This window comes from Parasteatoda tepidariorum, chromosome 8 (assembly GCF_043381705.1).
Source record: "Parasteatoda tepidariorum isolate YZ-2023 chromosome 8, CAS_Ptep_4.0, whole genome shotgun sequence".
Taxonomy (NCBI): domain Eukaryota; kingdom Metazoa; phylum Arthropoda; class Arachnida; order Araneae; family Theridiidae; genus Parasteatoda; species Parasteatoda tepidariorum.
In genome coordinates this window covers 32,483,412-32,495,903 of record NC_092211.1, presented here as the reverse complement: position 1 = coordinate 32,495,903, position 12,492 = coordinate 32,483,412, and positions in this window count along the sequence as shown.

Genomic DNA, 12,492 nt, shown 5'->3' with positions numbered 1-12,492 from the left:
TGTCTTTTTTTCTCTTCAAATTATTTTATTAAATAGAGTAGAAATATTTTTTACTTACAATTATTTTCTTTAAAATATTTGTCAAAATAGTTATTTTAACATTATTTAGATTGATTATTTTGTATCTTCTAGTATTATGATTTCTATATATTATTTATGTGGAATTAAAAGTTTTAATGATATATTGCTTTTTAGAGCCTTACTTGGGAGCATATATGCATTAAGAGTTTACCATTAGGAATTTAATCAAATGTAATGTTTCCAGAATATCTGAATTGAAATGTGTACTTAAATTTATTTAATTGAACTTTTAATTTATCTTCCAAAGATTAATCAAGTAGCTTATAAAAAATATAAAGTTTAAAGTTTTGCAGAAAAAGAATTAAAAAAGCTGCCTGTGATAAGTATTCTGTTCAATTCTAGTCTTTGACTTCATATTTTATGTGCCATGTAAAAGTAATTTATTTATTCTTCTTATGAAATTATTATCAGTATTATGGTTTTTAAAAAATATATCTTTAAAGATAAAAAAAAATTTATTTCCTTATTGTAAAATTACTAATTATATTAATGTATATTAATAAATTTTTTTAAATAATATTTTAAATAAAATAAATTTTTTATTATATGACAGAGAATAGTTTTGAAATGATATGCTGCATTTGGCATCAAAACAAACAAAATTGTTATGGAGAACATTTTGTTTACCTCAAAACTTGCACATCTCTCTCTTTTTTTTTCCTTACTTCTAATATAATAATTTTTTTAAAAATTAACACTCAATGAAGGTAACAGAAGTTACAATTTAATCCTTTGACCATACATTTTGCTTTAAAAAAAACATTTTATTCTGATATTTGAATGACCAGAATAAACTAACAAGTAAAATAAACTTAATAATTTTTTTTCTTCAAGTATATGAGTGTAATTATTCTTGTTCTACCTGAGACACTTTATCTTTGGGCAACTTCTGTGTCATGGAGCCATTACAGCATACACTAAATCACTTTAACATTTAAAATTTAAACAATCATTTGACTACTGATTTTACAAACAATTCTATTCATATTTTCCATGTGACATTATTTTTTTTAATATTTAATAATAACTCTATCATCAATGTTTCAAACAGTTCTGTAAGAAAATGTACTATATCATAACGAAACAGATTATACCATAATATCTATACTTATGCTATTTTACCAAATAATATTTGATTCATCATTTTCCGAAACTTGGCAAATATTCTAACTGGATTTGGTTCTGTCTATATTGTACCAATCAGATTCTTATTCTCCCTATGTATGTTTTACATAAATTTTCATTTCAATGAAAAAATTATAGTAAAATAAAAATGCTGTAAAATAGTTTTCAATACAAATAAAAGTTTATTAAAACTTTTAACATCATCTAAATTTTAATTACTTGAAGTTCGCAATTTTTTATGAATGACAATTTGGAGCATGCTCTACTTTGTCTGTGTTACAGAACTTTGCCCAAAAATTTCAAAGTAGCTTACCCCAAAAATAATTTTGATAATTTTTAACATACCTATTTTGTTAATAGTCAAAGGATTAAATCAAATTTTTAAGTATATTTTATCTGACAATTTGTCCCTCTGAATATTATATATATATATATATATATATATACAGTACAGAACCCGTTATCCGGAAATCAGAAAACCGGAAAACCAAAAAACCGGAACAAAATGTGATTAATTTTCCCGCCATTTAAAAAAAAAATTTTTTCCTCATAAGATTTTAGGATTTTTCGTTCTTTTTTGAAAGATGTTTACCTTACCATCAGTTTGGAAATAATCATTAGTGTATTACTCCATCGTTTTTTCTTCTTTTTAAGATTAATTCCAAAAAAAAAAATTTTTTTAGTTGGGTTTAACAATAAAAAAACAGCTTTTTGTAGCGATTCAGAAAACCGGAAAAGTCAGTTATCCGGAATAGCGATGGTCCCGATCGTTCCGGATAATCGGTTCCCTACTGTATATATAAATTACCAGATAAATATGTATATTTAAATTGAGGAATTGTAAAATTATCACTATTCATTCTATTACTAATCTCTTTAAAACATTGAAATTGAATTTTTATGCATAAATATTTCAGTAATTAAGTCTCAAGTATGGAAGAACTTCAAAAATATTTCCATCCTTTGTCATATCAGTTTAGATTATCTTGTATAAATAATTAAATAATGATATTCTATCACATAAAGCAAATTTTATATATTAATTCATTGAAAGGACTAGCACATATGTGCGTAGTTTTAAAATGCACTTATTTATAAGTAATGGAGACACTGCTGAGAGTATATATATATATATATTTGTAAAGAACTTGTTTTATTTTGTGTCTTTCTATCATTATTCAGAAGATTAAGAGAAAATTGGGTAACACCCTTAAATTCTGATCTTACTATAATTAATTATTTGTGATATATTTGTTAGGCTGTTGACATCACTCTAGATCTACACTAATAGATTTAGGGTGACGATCTGGTATTAAACTTAAATGGTTAACCATAGGCAGTATTAGCTCATGTGTGCATTACAATACCACAATTAAGGATTAGAAATAAGATGATGGTAGTAATAACTCGCCCGGTGGCTGAGCGGTAGCGCTTCGCGCTGTCGTGCCACAGGTCCTTGGTTCGATCCTCGGGCCGGACGAGGTTGACTTAGCCTTTCATCCCTTCAGTTCGTCGATAAATGTGAGTACCAAGCATGCTTGGGAACTAAACACTGGGGGATCCGCGTTCGGCTGACCACCTGACCGGAACATATGCTCCTGTACCTCAGAGCCCAAGGTCAAGAAAACTGAGATGGGCACAGTAAGCCTTGGACCTCAATAAGTTTAGTAGTAATAACTCGGCCTCTGTGCCACTCTCTCCAATCGTGTGTGAACTTTTCCATCTCTGGAAACACTGGTGTCATTATATTAAAATTAATTCCGAACCACTAAGATAGGTGATGTATTAACCTCATGAATTTAATGTATTTATTAAATTTATTTTGGGTTATTATCGATGTCTAGTTTTTGATTGGTAAATTTTTCAGTCAAAATGATGATAAGTAAGATTACTTTTTAATGCAATCTCATAGCATTAAATTGATTTACATTTATTTTTATAAATGATAATAATAATTATTATTATTTTTTACAAATTATGGAATAAGTTCCAGAAATAAGATTATTTATGTTTTGTTTTATGTCTTAATCTGTTGTCGAAAGCAAGTATTTTTTATTATTTATAAAAACAAACTTCTACCAAGTTCCTAATGAAAAATGAATATATGGTTTGAAATCATATTAAAAATTATATTGAGTGTTACCCATTTTTCAATTTTTTCTGCTATAAATTTGAAAATTTTTTCATTTTCTATAAGTGTAATCCTTACACCCACTAATATTTTCTTGTAATTTACTGGCAACTGAATTTTTTCTTGAATGAATGGTGAAACATGGTACATTAGAAAATGCACATAGGATGGAAGCACTTCTAGAATTGCCTATATTCTTGCAACAATTTTTATTGTACATAAATGATTTTTTTTAAAAATATTTATTTGGTTAAAAATTTATGCATTTTAAGTTTTTATTCAATTATTTATTTTAAGTTCATTTAATCGTTTGAAAGTGTATTTAGTTTGTTTAAATGTTCCAGTTATTAATAGGGGTGTACAACTTGTGGCCAATTGCGTCTCTCCAACTTACAGCAAAAAATTAATTAGATTAAACTTGCATAACTAGTGTAAAAGTGTAAGAAATTTCATGACATTTTTTCAAATTATTAAAAAAACTGAAAACGTAAGACTAAAATTCTAAAAATGTAAGATTTAAAATATTTCAATTAAAATTTTTTCTTAGATTTTTGTTTAACCGAAACATGTTATGAAACAAAATTGGTTTACTTAAAATTTAAAGAAGTAATTTATATTCTATATAAAAATTATGAAAAATTTTTTTTGACCTAGTTAAAAACTTGCTAAGCTTCAAGTGTTTTTTTAAGTTGAAACTATTATATATATATATACTTTATTAATATCACTATGCTCTATTTAGACTAAAACAAACTGATTTTGTACTTATTACACTAAGAAATAATTAAGCCATTATTAGTTGTAATAAATGCTGAATTAATTGTGGCCCCAAAGGTAAGCATTTTTTCTCGCAGTCCTCTTCTGAAGAAAGTTGTTTGCCTCAAAATTAATAATTCTTTAATATAAGGATAAAACCTTGACTAAGGGAAGAATGTCTTGGCATAGGCTTGTTGAGAAGGCCAGGGCTCATCCTGGGCTGTCGTGCCAATGAGAAGAAGAATATAAGGAATTTCAATTTAATTTTACATAAAGGAGTTAATTGTTTTTGTTTTGAGTTAGTAATGCTCTGTTAATTTTGACTTGTAAAATTTCTTTGCTGTTTTTATCTGCCAGATTTTTATTTTATTATTTGTTGCTTTTCATTTATGATAAACAGGTAAAAATCATTCTATCTCAGTAATATATGATTAATGGTGCTTATATTGCTATTTATTAACTAGAATTTTATTTTATATTATATTTTTATACTCAGTGTTTGTTATGTTTTAGTTTGAGCTGTATTTCTAAGTGTGCCAAAATATGATTTATTAATTTTAATTCATATTACAAAAATTTAATTTATTGAAATTATTTTATTGTTGTATTATATTGAGTAATTGCTTAAATGTTTAGTGCTGATGTTACATTTTTTGTTAAATGAAAAGAAATATTTTTATCCATTTAAAACAGTTAATAAATATTATTTATTCTATTTATTTTTATTGTGCAATATAATTATCGTATTACAGATAAATATATTTTGTTATGTTTGTTTTTTAAATATTAATGTTAAAATTTTTAATAATACATATATGTTATTTCTAATAGTGCATTGTTAATTTTATATTGTATTTGTCTTCTGAACTATTATTTTGTAATTTTCTGTATTGCACCATTGCGTCGCTTGTTTGTGAATTTTTACCAAGAAATATCAGTCTTTACTCAGATTGACTGACTGACTTTAAGGCAATACTAGCTTTGGTATTATTAATAAATCTTACCAGTTGTATAATTGATTGATATTTATTTGCTTTGAATGTGTCCGTTTTTTAAAATAAGAACAATTGGGGCATTGTATAGTGAACCCTGCAAAGTCCATATAAAAGTAAAATATAAAACAAATTAAGCAAAACATTTTCTTTAAAATATAAGGGTTGCCTAAATGAAAAGTGAACATGTAGCACCATTACACAGGGTTATAAAGGAATTAAGTGAAACGTGCTTTCTCTGTGTATAGATGATTAATGAGTTCACATGAGAGCATTAGTAATGAATATAAAGTTGAGCTAAGAATGATGCATCAAGAACAGAACGGCATAAATAAATATGATATTTAGTAGAAGAAAGTGATAGTATCATTCTTTACTCATGTTAGACAAAGTGCTGCACAGATTAGCTCTTAGGTTTCCTCTAATCCAGTGTTTCTCAACCTTTTTGGCACAATGGACCACTTTAAAAAATTTAAATATGTCACGGACCCCTCTGTGAAAAAAACATTGCTTAAACATNCCCCAAAATATGACCCATGGACCCCCAAGGGGTCCATGAACCACAGGTTAAGAAACACTGCTCTAATCATTTCCTCAACAGCAGCAACATTGTACATGATGGCATTTGTTTTTCCTAGGTCTCGGCAGATCTGATATTGATGTATGCTCTTCATTTAAATATTTACACTATTTATATATAGCTGTTTGCTTTAGACAGTTTTTCACACACAAATCAAACTTTCAATAATAAATCTCTGCATTAAGCACACCTTTCTGCCACTAAAATTAGTACTATTATGCATTGTTTCATTTTAGATCATCTATAGTATCACTTAAATTCTTGTTAATTAGTTATATGCAATTTAAGGTGAACTCTTCTTACTCTGTAACCCTGATGATTAACACCGTTATCGCTATTATTATCATGTGTGTACTTACCATGTACCATACTTTACCATGTGTGTACGCTTTTCCTTTGGGCAACCCTTTTTTGTGCCTTTTTTACTGAAATTTTTCCACTGCTTTTAGATGTGCTAAAATTACTACTCATCTATCCTATTCTTGACCAATTAAGGAGAAATGTTTTTCACAATTTTCACAAAATGAATGTGCTCTTGGCAAGGTTAGATACAAATTGCTCTACAACTTATTCTAAGACTCTTAAAATGTTTTCATTTTTTATCTTGGTTTGCTTTCAAAAATGGTATTTATTTTATAGGAAACAATTATGATTTATTGACAATATTATTCATAAATTTAAAAGTCATTAAGCAAAGATGATAATATTATAGTTTAATAGCGTGTTAATTTTCTTCATTTGAAAGTAAATAATAAAACTACAAAGACGTATGAAATTTTTTAAACAAGCATGATTAATAAAAGTTAATTATTATACAACTTTGTGTTTGTCTTTTAGTATACAAAAAAACTTTTTTTTCTAAATTTATATGTTATTTCTTTAATTGTTTGAGTTATAAGGTCTATGTTTTTGGTGTTAAAATATGTAACATAATAATTTCTTATGCCGCATATGGTTTTCTATAAAAATGTTTTAAAAGTATTTTTACGTATTTTGCAACTGAATAACTAGTCTGTATTTAAACAACTTCTCGTTTCTCGAAATTATAATTTATATGGTATTATATTATATAAAGAAAAATACTTAAGAAGAGTGAAAAAATTAAAGTGCTTTTACTTTTTAAAATTAAGTTTTTATAATGTTTGACAGTTTTCAATTTATTAGTAAACATAAAAGAATAATGGATTATTATTTTACAAAACATTAAGGAACTATAGCTGTAAGTTAAATTTTAGGTTAGGATGGCAAAAAATTTTAGTATAACATAAACTAAAATGAAAAGATTCAAGAAAACTATGTTTTTTTTATGGGCGTATTCTTTAATTTTAAATTATGTATATTAATAACAAATTACATTTTTAAAAATAGTTTTTTCTGTAAGCCTCAGAATATTATTTTTAATGTAAAATAATAATAATGCAAAATAATAATAATGCGAAAATAATATTCACGAAAAATAACTATCAGCATAAGGTATGATTTGGTGTTGTTATTCAAGTGTATTGCGCAATGCAGAAAAAAGTAAAATAAAGAAATAAAAGGCCACCCTGAATAACTTTTGATTTAACGATTGGATCTTCATGTTCTAGCAGGGTGCATAGCATTTTTAAAAAGTACTTAAAAGTGCTTGTTTTCGTTTTTTAAAAGCTCTTAAAGGTGCTTTTTTTATTGGGTGTTTTTAAAAAGTGCTTAATTTTCTCTTTTCCAAAATGAGATTTTTTCTTTACCATATCGATTTTTGCCACGAATTGCGCAAAAAGCGTGGTTTTCACATTGTTCTATTCAACGTTTTCACAATTCATTCAACCACAATCCATTTCGTCTTACCATCGGTCCGTACCGTATGAATGTGCCAATAATTTTAAATGTTTGATGAAATACTTGCGGGTCCGCATGTGCGTATACTGAGCTGCATTCGGTGGGAAGGATTCTTACATTGTCATAAGCAACTTTGCTGCATTTTGCAAGAGATTCTCAATTTCAGGCTTCATTTTCCGCCCTTTGAAATCGAACTGAAAAATCTCTCGAAATTTTGCTGATGACGGGGACTAACTAAACATTGTCATTCCCCCCCCTAAAAGAAAATTTTCTCTTGTTAATTTCATCGTTGGTGAAGCATCATCGTCTTTGTCACTGGCAAGCTAATGACCTTCTCGTGCTCTTCTATTTATAAATCAATACTATAATTGAACTTTACTTGGGGATCATTCACTAATAATGTATTTTCATGCAGGTCCCCCCCCCCCAGAGTAGTAAAGAATCACGAAGTTTCATCTCAAAATTAATCATCTTCCATTTGATCATTTAATTTAATAAAGATAAGAATTAATTTAGATTTTAATTCATCAGATTTATTACTTAAGGGACCGTCCAGAAATTGCATAAAATTTTTGTCAACTTTTACTTATTACCTGTTTTTTACTTATTACACTTTATTATTTTAAAATTTTCAGTACTTTTAAGTTGTTTTATGAATAAACTACAGAATATTTATTGGCAAGATTTCAAAAAAGTAGAAGAACTTTTGCTATTTTAAATCTTCTTAATCTAAATCTTAAATCTTCTTAAATCTAAAAATTTTTTCTTATGTTATTCAGATTTGTCATTCCAAAAAACTTTAATTCATCTCTTAATGATTTCATCTAAAAATAGTTGAAAAAGAAAAGAAAAATCTCAGATTTGCTAAATATTATGAGTGTAGGGACTGTGTAATAATTTACTTCCAACAAAAGTATTTAGCTTCAATACTCATTGTGTTTACATATTAAAACTATTTAAACTTTTTTCATGCATTTCATTAAAGAAATACTGAACCGAGTAACAAATTTTAATGAAATTTTATTTGAGGCCATTTACTTTTGTGATATGAATATATTAAAGTTTTTTTAGTTTGCTTAAATCCTTACATATCTTTATAAATTCGGTAAGATCAATAATAGTAATCTTGTTAATGTTTTGTTGAATTTGCTTTTATAAATAACTTTTATTGAAATCTAAGAAATACACTTAACCTTTTTAAATAATAGTAAGTAAATAAATTGTAAAATAATTATTAATTTAGAAAATGGAATGATCCACTCAATATTGAATATATTTAAAATTGTGCATAAATTGTTTTTATGGTGGCCAATAAAATCAAGAAAAGAATTCTTTCTCAAAAACTAGTTGTATTATTTTATCATGGTCATGGAACTTAGAAAATTATTTTGCCTTTTGTTAGCATACATATGAAGAACTTTCAATAATATGAAGGGGGAAAAATTTATTTATTCATCCTAATTACGATATTTTTTAAAAAATATTTTTAAATATAAATATAAAATATTAAAAATAAAAAAATATACTTTTTAGCTTAAAAATATTTTTGAGTGCTTAAAAAGTACTTAAAAGTTGCTTATTTTTTGTTAAAAAATTTGGCTATGCACCCTGTCTACGGCTCAATCTTAATGGTTCGATGAGGTGACTTCAAATATGATAATTAATTAGTGCAGGTGATATTTTAACTTCAATCAATATCAATCGAAATCAGAATCAAAAACGTACTTCTCTAAATAAACATAAAATTTTTTTTATGGTTCCGGATTACTGTTCCTCAAAATATAGGGAATAGCCTCACTCTAAGAAATATGGTACCCATAGATTGGGCTAGAGAGCGATCTAAAGTTTGAACCCCTTAACGTTAATTTTTTCTTTTCGGTTCGAAAACTTATTTAGCGAATTGAAAAATTTTTGCTCACAATTATAAAAATCGTTTATCCAAAGAATTAAATTATGTAATTTTAGATGGCAAAATGTAAGCCAAATCGGTCCAATAGTGCCTAAATAAATCGAATTTTAAATACATGATTTTTTCAAAACTCCTTTTCTCAAGAACTATTCGACCAGTCTCGCTCAAATTTCTTATTTTGCCATGTAAAATTACATTCTTTAAAATGATGTAAAAAATTGTATACCGTACTTCTCACATTTTTTTCGATTGTTATTAAATAAAATAATAAATAATATAAGAAATTTAATTTTTGCGTGGTATTATCTTTGGATAAAAGAATTCGTTAATTTTGTGCAAATTTTTTAAAAATTTGTTCGGGATATTGCGAAATACGCAAAAAGTAAAATTAACATTAAGGGGTCCAAACTTTGAATCGCTCTTCTGACCTTCTTCTCATCTTTTCGGGGTAACCATCCGATAAATTAAGATCTGATCATTAAATCAAAAGTTATTTAGGGTGGTCCGTTTATTTTTTGCGCTCTGTACATATATCAACAAATCAAACAGTTTAGTCATGGCATGGATTTATACACTCGGACACTATACATTTTATAATATAAAATCTGAAATTTTTTTTCCCAGACGAAATTTTTTTTGTTGAATTATTGAGGGAAATACCTTGAATATATATATATATATTCTCAATTATTTATTTTATTTAAATAAGCATGCATTTTCCTTCGAACATTTAAAAACCAGTCCACTCACACTATTAAAAAAATTCCGACTTTTTTTATGAAACATTATAAGCTTGTAAGTGATGAAGGTCGCATTTGTCTTCTCCAGCTTATTAAAAGTTAAATATAGGAAACAAAACGTTCTCCCTATTGTGTTTTAAACTCGAAATATTATCTCTCTTAAAAATGAATTGTTTTTACTAATGTGTTAAGAAGCTCTGGTCTACAGCGATTTTAAATTTGGAATTATGGAGGCTTTCACGGTAGTTATAATTACCGTGAAAGAATCTATAGAAATAACCTATAGAATCAAATAAAAAAACATTAAAATTAATGATCGAAGAAAAAATGATTAGGCTTATATGATAAGCAGTCTCATAAATTATTCTATTCCAGAAAATAAATTTTTTCCACAAATAAAATTTAAAAATATGAATTTAATACGGAATTTGATAAAGGCATCATGCTATTTTTGGTTGAACTTTATAGACTAGCTTTATAGACCGTATGAGATTCATTCAAAAATTATTTTTAAAAAAATTTAAAAACACACATTATAAACGAATAATGACATTAAACTAGTGTAGTAGATTAACATTAGCCATAATTACAGCTGGTTGCTGGTTGCATCATAAAATAGTACCAAAAAAGTAACTAAATTAAATTGAAATTAAAATGCATTTTATATCTTAAAATATCAGACGGCTTATAACGATAGTGGTTGCGAAATAAAGAAAAATGCACATTTTTCTATTTTAGCTTTATAAATTCCACTTTCCGCTAACAGAGCTACCTAAACTCGCGTGGAAAATGATAACAAGATAAGTTTCAACTCAGATGAAAAAATTGAACATTATGAATGACTCAGTTTAATAAAAATATCTGTTCAAGAAAATATATCTCTTAATCTTGAAGTATTTTTTCAACTCGTTCATCTTTAGCATAGCTGATGAATTACATGAAAAAGTTATTTAACGAACGCACCCAACTTCACTCGGTCTGAGTAAAGAAATTGCGAGCACCGAAGCAATAGTTTTCGTCTGCATTATCGCAGTGTTGCCAGATTGGGCTACAAGTAGCGGATTGGGCTACTTTTAAAAGTCCCCGCTACTGAAAATTGAATTTTCGCTACTTGCTACTTTTTGGGCTACTTATTATTTTTCGAACGCTACAAATCTTAAATTTGCGCTACTTTTTTTCCTTACTGAAATATATTTATATTTTTTAATTTTTTCCCTTCTCATTATAAAATGATTCTGAAAGTTTGCAGCTTCTTTATCATTTTTAAAAAGGACATTTTTGTTGTTGTTTAAAACGTTCTCGCTTCAGTTTTGGATTCTTAATATGTTTCACTGATGGAGTCTGTAATCTTTCCTATGTTTATGTTTCAAATCGTAGACTCGGGAAATCGCAAAGATAAATATGGAAAAATGCACGGAGAGTATGATGGGGAAAATGTTTCTTAACTCCAACTATTATTAATCGTTTATCTTCTCGAGAAAAAAAATCACGTTACTCGCTTTGAAACTCAGAAAAATTAAATCCAAAGTCATTAAACCTGATGAATGAAAATAGTTGTTGTGAATGACAGTGAGTTTCCAAAAAATTTCGTACTGTTAAATGCTTTTTAGTGAATTCATTTCACTTTTGTAAATCACCATCTATTCACAGTTGCACGAAAAATAGGAAACTTTTTATATCTCTCTAGAGCTTAGATTTGCCCGTTGTAAATGCTGAAATAATTTTTTTTTAAAGGATGTATTGCTATGGTTACAGTTATTATTTTTCACCTCATTTTGCCAAATATGCAATAAATAAATGAAACAAATAAAAATGAAGTTTTGGATAGTTATCATATTAAAATAAAATTCGTTTACCAAACGCAAATGATAATCAGAATTGGCATCAAGGAGAACGACATGAAGAAATATTTCATAGAAGGCCAAGGCCCATCCAATGATGACGATGAAACGCAAAAGATGGATTTCGTTTTTAAAACAAAAATATATACTATGGAATTTCAAATAATAATTAACTATAACAATGAAATTATGAATAAAAATGACTAAGTTAATTTAAACATAATGCACTTAGGGATCAGGAAAATTGAATAACGACAATTTTTTTAATTCGAAAATGTCAACATTTTAAACCTTTCGAAACATTTATAGTAATTGCAAAATAACTAGGAAAGATAATTACTTTAAATGATAAACACGGTAATGTATATGCTGCGTGTTATAAAAGGAGTTTAGAAAATTATTAAAGCTACTACAGTGAAACTATCGTAAACTGATCAGAAGTGGAACTACAATTTGATGGTTTTATAAGAGAAGTCATCTTATAAAAATGATAATAAATTGTTTTTACCAGTTTTGCAC